The following is a 6,986-nucleotide window of genomic DNA, read 5'->3' as shown; positions in this document are numbered from 1 at the left end:
TGCTTTTCTGTAGTTGCAGATTAGACGCTCACAGGATGAATCTTGGACCATTCCTCTATACAAAACTGCTGCAGTTCAGCGAGATTCAGGGGGTGTACTCACTTATTCCTCCCTGCCCTGTGAATGTTTACATGTTATGGCCAATAAATATGTGATAAAATGTAAATGTATGGGTGGTATTAGTTCAAGCACACACTGTTTAATCATTCTTGTGTTTTTAATAAAGATCGGACCACATTTTATGACCAATTTAGGCAGAAATGTAAGAAATTCCAAACGGTGTACTCACGTTTTCCTCCCACTGTAGTAAAAAATACACTTCTTACACTACAACAGTGGTTCTCAAACACTTCACCTAAGTACCACCTCATGAAATTAAAATATAGGCCTAGACCAAGATCAAACCAGAACTAAGGTCTAAGGTCTATAAAACTCTACTTAAATGCATCACCCTGCAAGGAGTAATCTTGAATGGTGATTTTTTTTGTTTAATAAAAAACAAACAAAAAAACACTTAAATTAAGATAAAAGAAATTACTGCACTCAAAACTAGAATTAAAAAAAAAACTTAAATGACTTGAAATAACTGTTGTTGCTTTGCCTTAATTTAATATTTTGCCCTTGGACAGATTTCTCAAATCAAGGACAAAATGACTTATTACTTACATATCACAGTTTGAGAGCGACTTCCCTAATGACTCTCCCTTTAGCTCCCTCTTGATCCATATTGGCTCATAATTGTTCAAATTATTCATAAGCAATTGCCCCTAAGTGGCTCGCACAGAAGGGCAATGCACGGCGCTGACTTAATTTGGGTTTATGGCCGTATTGAAGCTCCTCTGGTTACTCCTCCATTGGCTGTCTCTGTTAAATAGCTGACCTGGGTGGGGCAGACGTGGAACTGTGTGAATGGTTGGGATGTTTGGGACATCTCTAACATGCCTGGCACCTTGTAGAGCTTTGCAGTTGACAAAAGCTTCGCATAAGCATGGAGGTTTATTTTCTCCCCCAGTCAAGTCAATTGGTTTACGCGGAAACATCAGTTATATCACATTCAATCCGGATAAATGTCTTTGTCTAATCCATCATCCAACATTAGATTGTGTAAAAAAAAATATATATATATCAAAGTACTTAGGAAGTTTTTGTAATATAATTGTTCTGTAGAGAAGGTGCTCTTCAGTGTTTAGAGAACAAAAACAAGAATTTAGGGAAGAAAGCTGCTTTGTTGGCTGCAACGTGTGGGATAATTAATACCCAGCATGTGATGTTTTTAAGGATATTAAATTACCTAGCTTCTAATAATAAAAGCGTTTTACATAATGTACACTGAATAGAGACTTGGAGTTTCTATTCTTTCAAATAGAATTGTGAATTGTGTCATTTTAAAAATGGCCTGATTGTGCTATTACTGCACGGTCTATGGTTCAATTCCTAATAAAAATAAACAAATGAAAGTAAAGATGTGGACTGTGCATGTGCAAACAACATACAATTACAGTGGGAAGAAAAAGTACACAATTTTCTAACATTTTTGCCTAAATTGTTCATAAAATGTGGTTTGATCGTCATCAAAATCATAAGAATGATTAAACAGTGCCTGCTCAAACTAATACCACCCAAACATTCAATTTATACATTTTTATTGGCCATAACATGTAAACATTCACAGGACATAGATGAATAAGTGAGTACACCCCCTGTATCTCGCTGAACTGCAGCAGTTTTGTAAAGAGGAATGGTCTAAGACTACTAAGCAGTAATTTTTGCAAAAAGGGGTCAGCCAGCTATTTAACACAGAGGTTCACTTACTTATTCCACATTGTTGTGAATGTCTCAGGTCTTTCTGCAAAATATCTTGATAAACTTGTGAATTAATTTTTCTATTGATGATAGCGAGTTGTCCAGGCCTTGAGGCAACAAAACAGCCCCACACCATGATTCTCCCTGCACCGTGGGGATAGGGTTTGGATGTTGGTGTGCTGTTCCATTTGTCCTCCACACATGATGTTGTGTGTTCCTCCCTTATGATTAAGATTTTGAAGATCAGACCACATTTTATGACCAATTTAGGCAGAAATATGGGAAATTCCAAACGGTGTACTTTTCTACATGACACAAGTCACCCAAAGCTCTTCACACAGTGTTTTTTGTCGTACAAAATGTGTAACTTACATACATACAACATACTGTACATACATACACTTACAAACGAACAGTCAGTGTCGTCTGCAGACTCAAATGGCTGATCTGCACAAAGGATTACAGGTTGACTGAGTGTGCACAGGCCACTTCACTCCTCACAAAAAACATCTGGCTTTGCGCGAGCGTGTGGGCGTGCGCTTGGAAGAACAGGAGCATTAGTCGGCAAGAAACACCATGTCTGACTGCGCGATGGAAGACCGAAACGAGAGAGTATGACGCAGCACAAAGCAGGAGACTTGAAATCCCACAACCGCCGGGCCAATTGAGTAGGCTGAGCTGGAACATAGACATGACTGATAGATAGCACTGGGACATGTGTGGATGTCATCTGGCCATCAGTCATGCACACAGGGAAGAAACCAGGGGGGTAGGAGCTCCATGGAGGCTGACGAGGGGGGGGGGGTTTGGGGTGCAGGAAGCCTAATTCCAAAACCAGCTGCGTGTAACGGGGGAGGCAAGACGGTCAGGATGGCCCATCACATTTCACTGACCCCCTCAACTGCTCCTGGTGCAGGCCCCAACTCTGTCTCCACTGTTCCACAAATCGGCTCAAATCACTCGCAGACACTGTCGATCAGCTCCTCTGCGTCACACGCTACCGTACATAGGCACTCACTTCAAAGTTCCTGCTGTCACTACACGCTTTAAATGAACTACAGGTGCCAAAAATGTTAGATTTACATCGCATTTTCCTACATCTGTTGTGGATAAAACGTAAGTTATATTCAAGGAATAGGCCACCGTTTTTACATACTGAGATATGTTCTTACCTTAGCTTTGACGAGTTCTATAGGACCTGTCTGGTCTTCACCCGTGCCTTCAGTCACGTAAACACAGCGCAGACGGCGTTAGCATTTAGCCTCTCCTGCTCTCCACTATAGCTCCAAAACAGGTCAAGATAGAAGCTACCAAGCTCTTCCACGTTTTCCCTATTTAAATATGGTTACGTGAAGTGTTACACTACAAAGTATAATTACACAAAATTAAACAATGTGGATTTTCTAAGCGGATAAAAGGGGGAACTATATTGTAAGGCGTAATAATACCAGGAGTAGTTCGAAATCCGCGCAGTAATCTTCACTTTACTGCGCAGTAATCTTCACTTTACTGTGCGGATGCCAAACTACTCCTGGTATTACTACGCCTTACATTATAGTTCCCCCTTTTATCTGCTTAGAAAATCCACATTGTTTAATTTTGTGTAATTATACTTTGTAGTGTAACACTTCACGTAACCATATTTAAATAGGGAAACCGTGGAAGAGCTTGGTAGCTTCTATCTTGACCTGTTTTGGAGCTACAGAGGAGAGCAGGAGAGGCTAAATGCTAACACCGTCTGCGCTGTGTTTACGTGATTGAAGGCACGGGGGAAGACCAGACAGGTCCTAAAGAACTCGTCAAAGCTAAGGTAAGAACATATCTCAGTATGTAAAAACGGTGGCCTATTCCTTTAAGGAACTGTCCACCCATTCGCACACATTCATTCCTACAGCCATGTAAGCAGATAATGCGGTTACAGGCGGGTGAACTGCCCTATGTATTGGAGTGGAAAAGCTGTAGAGGTTTCAGCCAGCTTCAGACGAAATACTATCAATTATCAATAGTTTGGGAAAATTCACTGTTACCACGGAGATCAGACATGTTTGTGGCTGTTAGCATACATTTTCCTCAAACTAATATTCGCTAAAACAGTATAAAAAGTGGAGGAAAAAGGTGTGGAACAACTGTGTTAGCTGCTGAGTCACTGCTGGTAAATACATGTAACTCACTGTAGTGTCCCGCTGTTTTAATGTGTAACAAACACTCCAGTATTTTTCCTTTTAAAATCTACATTGGTTTAGGCTATTATTGCTGCAAGTCCCGGATGCTTAGCGATATGACGTCACAATCCTGAACTCTACCATAGACATAATAAATAGTAGACTCCTTCTGCTCACTCCTCCCCATTTACGTTAATGACTGTGGATTTACAGATTCCTCCTACCCAGCTCCGACCGAGCATGTTCGTAAAACAGGCAGTAGTGCGGGATCTTCAGGGCGTGTGGTTTGGTTGCAACCGCACCCGCGCCTTTAGCTCTGATGCTAATGGCCTGTCAAGCAAAGTAAGGCCCTCATTAATATATAAGAATTCGAAATGTACCTTACGAAAACTCGTCTGGTTTCTTTAATTGTACCTAACCCTGCGTCATCACAGGAGCAATATATAGCTGTAGAAAGTTTAACATCATGGGAAACCAGGCTTTACAGTTGTTTAAAATGTGTGTAAAGAGCAATGCTTTTTAGTGCAAAACTAGCTTTCTCTGCCGCCACTAGTTGGAGCTACTGCAGCCATGGCGGCCAATGCTACCAGTGGCCATTAATAGACTAGTAGTGCAGAGTGTTTTTGAAGTTAATTAAAAAGTCTGTGGTGAATTCAATTTCATATGGGTAAAGAATAGCATTTAAAGTGTGTAGGATCAGACTCAGACATAATAATCCATAGACAGATGAATATTTGCTTAACCCAACGTTGTCAAACTTGGTTAGCGTCAACCAGTTTATCCATTCGTGTGTGTACTATACAGATTAGATTGTGCTACAGCATGCTTGAAGTTTGGCTGTTTCAGATGTATTCCTGGGCCAGTGTTAGTAGTGACTTACTGTATGTTGACAGTGTTTGTGTTACAGTTTGTGGGGTGTATGCCCACAGTTGCAGGCCATAAGGAGATTATGACAAATATGGGCGCTGTTTAGACGAGCCATTAACATGTGATCTGGTGACAAGTGGCTCGCTATAAGTATCTCGGCGTCTCCAGAGACCACTTGTGATCAGATATGTTCACTGCTCTGTAAAAAAGTAATCCAGCCTCTTGAGTGTAACTTCAAACTTGTTTAAAGGTTTTATTATGCATTAATCAGGCTCTTTTATAACATGTTTGGACGCCTTCACTTTGGTAGGCTATTACAGTATGTATAAAACTTAAAATAATGTTTATGGAATACAAGCAATAGAAGTTACCTATTTCTGACCACACACAACTGCTTCTACTCTGTTGGCACAAAAGGAATTGAAGCATTATAGGTCAAATCTAAACAATATCTGCAATAGCTGGAAAAAAACACTAACACTAAGACAATTGCTTTTAAGCAAGTGTTTGAGGAGACAGTATCTTAAGTAAACTATGGTCAAATGAAAATCAATAAAGTTAATTCAGCATTGTATGGGCCCTTGAAATTAGATAAGTATACCTGAGCAGGGATTCCCAAAGGGGTGTCACGAAGCACCCAGTTCGAGGTCCCAATATGATTTCAAGGACAACTAAATAATAACACTATATTTAATGATTTGTAAAAGCTTATACATATTTAACATGGGTATAAAATAGACCTTTCAGATACACCTTTTTAATAGATAATGAAAAAAATAAGGTTTGGGATCCCTGGACTAGAGTAACGCAGGAAGGGCTTCTGATGTCCCAGGGGAAACAGTCATCATCATATGCCCCCACTGGTTAAACAGCCTGCCAACACGTGTCTCTAGCTCATATTTGCCAGTTGCCACGCCCTGTCACTTGAGACTACCACAAGCGTCTTTCTATACTCCAACTGTGAATTACAACTTGATATTAAAGACTGTCCCTTTTTATGCTCCTTATGAGGTTTGCTGGTTTCTTTGGTTCCCAGAGGGGTCCCTTCCTCCCCCAAGCTTCCTGTGTGTCATCATATTTACTGTTTGATCCCCCCCCCCGACCACCTCCCTCACCCATAAGCCAAGCCACCTGTGGTAGAGGGTGGGAGGCACTTTAATATCTTATCATTCCCCCTGGAGCGCAACTGAGCTCATCCACCTGCAGGAGGATGAAGTTAAACTTAAGACGCCATTTAAAAAAAAAAAATTGAATAAAATAGATAGGGCATTCTGTACACGATTTTGGTCTGGTACTTTTTATTTTCAGTATTACATGTTAAAAAAACAGGTCTTTTTAAATACACAATTGATAAACCCTTTTTTAATCTACTACTATTTATTTTAAGTGTTTTGGAAGTCTGAAATAAAATCTAAAATGAACTTTGAACGTACAGTGAAAGTAAGTTAGGAAACTAGAGCTCCTTTATGAAGAAAAGATTTCATTGTGCCATCTGACATTTTGAAACTTATTTACTTATTAACTTATTTACCTATCCTGTTACAGATACCACATAAATCAACAGTGTTATTGGTCCATGTTTTGTCTACCCAGCATGTGTCTCTCTGCAAATCTGTGTGCACATGACCTCAGCATTGTCCATTAGCTAGTGTGGGAGCCTCCTGCAGACTAAATCCTGCCAGGGGCAGAGGAAGACTTATGGCCGCACAGGTGTGAGTGTCTGTCATGCAGCCTGTCACTATGCCATGGGCAACAATAGTCCACATGTGATTGGTGGAGGCCACAGCCAGGGGCATGTCAATCACAGGTGACAAACACCCATCTGGAATGCACATTCAGGGCGGTCACTGAACCTCAGTCAGCTCGAACTCTTCAGCAAATATTTAAAACAGCCTGCAGAAGGAAAATATGCCTGCTGTCTTTTTTGGAACTTTGGGGAGCCAGGATTCCTGGTCGGAAGATTAGCAGTGTGTACAGGCACAAGTTTCTTCTCTGCTTTGAAGATCAAGGTCTCTGGATTTTGTGTCTGTGTGCATGCTTCATCGGTATAGATGGTTTCTTCATAATCGCTGTGTCATGTGAGCAAAACTAAATGCTAACTCAGCTGCTCGTGATAGCAGATCACAAACACCCAATCACAAACCAAGACACAAA

Source organism: Gobius niger (genome assembly GCF_951799975.1).
Source record: "Gobius niger genome assembly, chromosome: 20".
NCBI lineage: Eukaryota > Metazoa > Chordata > Actinopteri > Gobiiformes > Gobiidae > Gobius > Gobius niger.
This window is presented reverse-complemented; position numbering follows the sequence as displayed.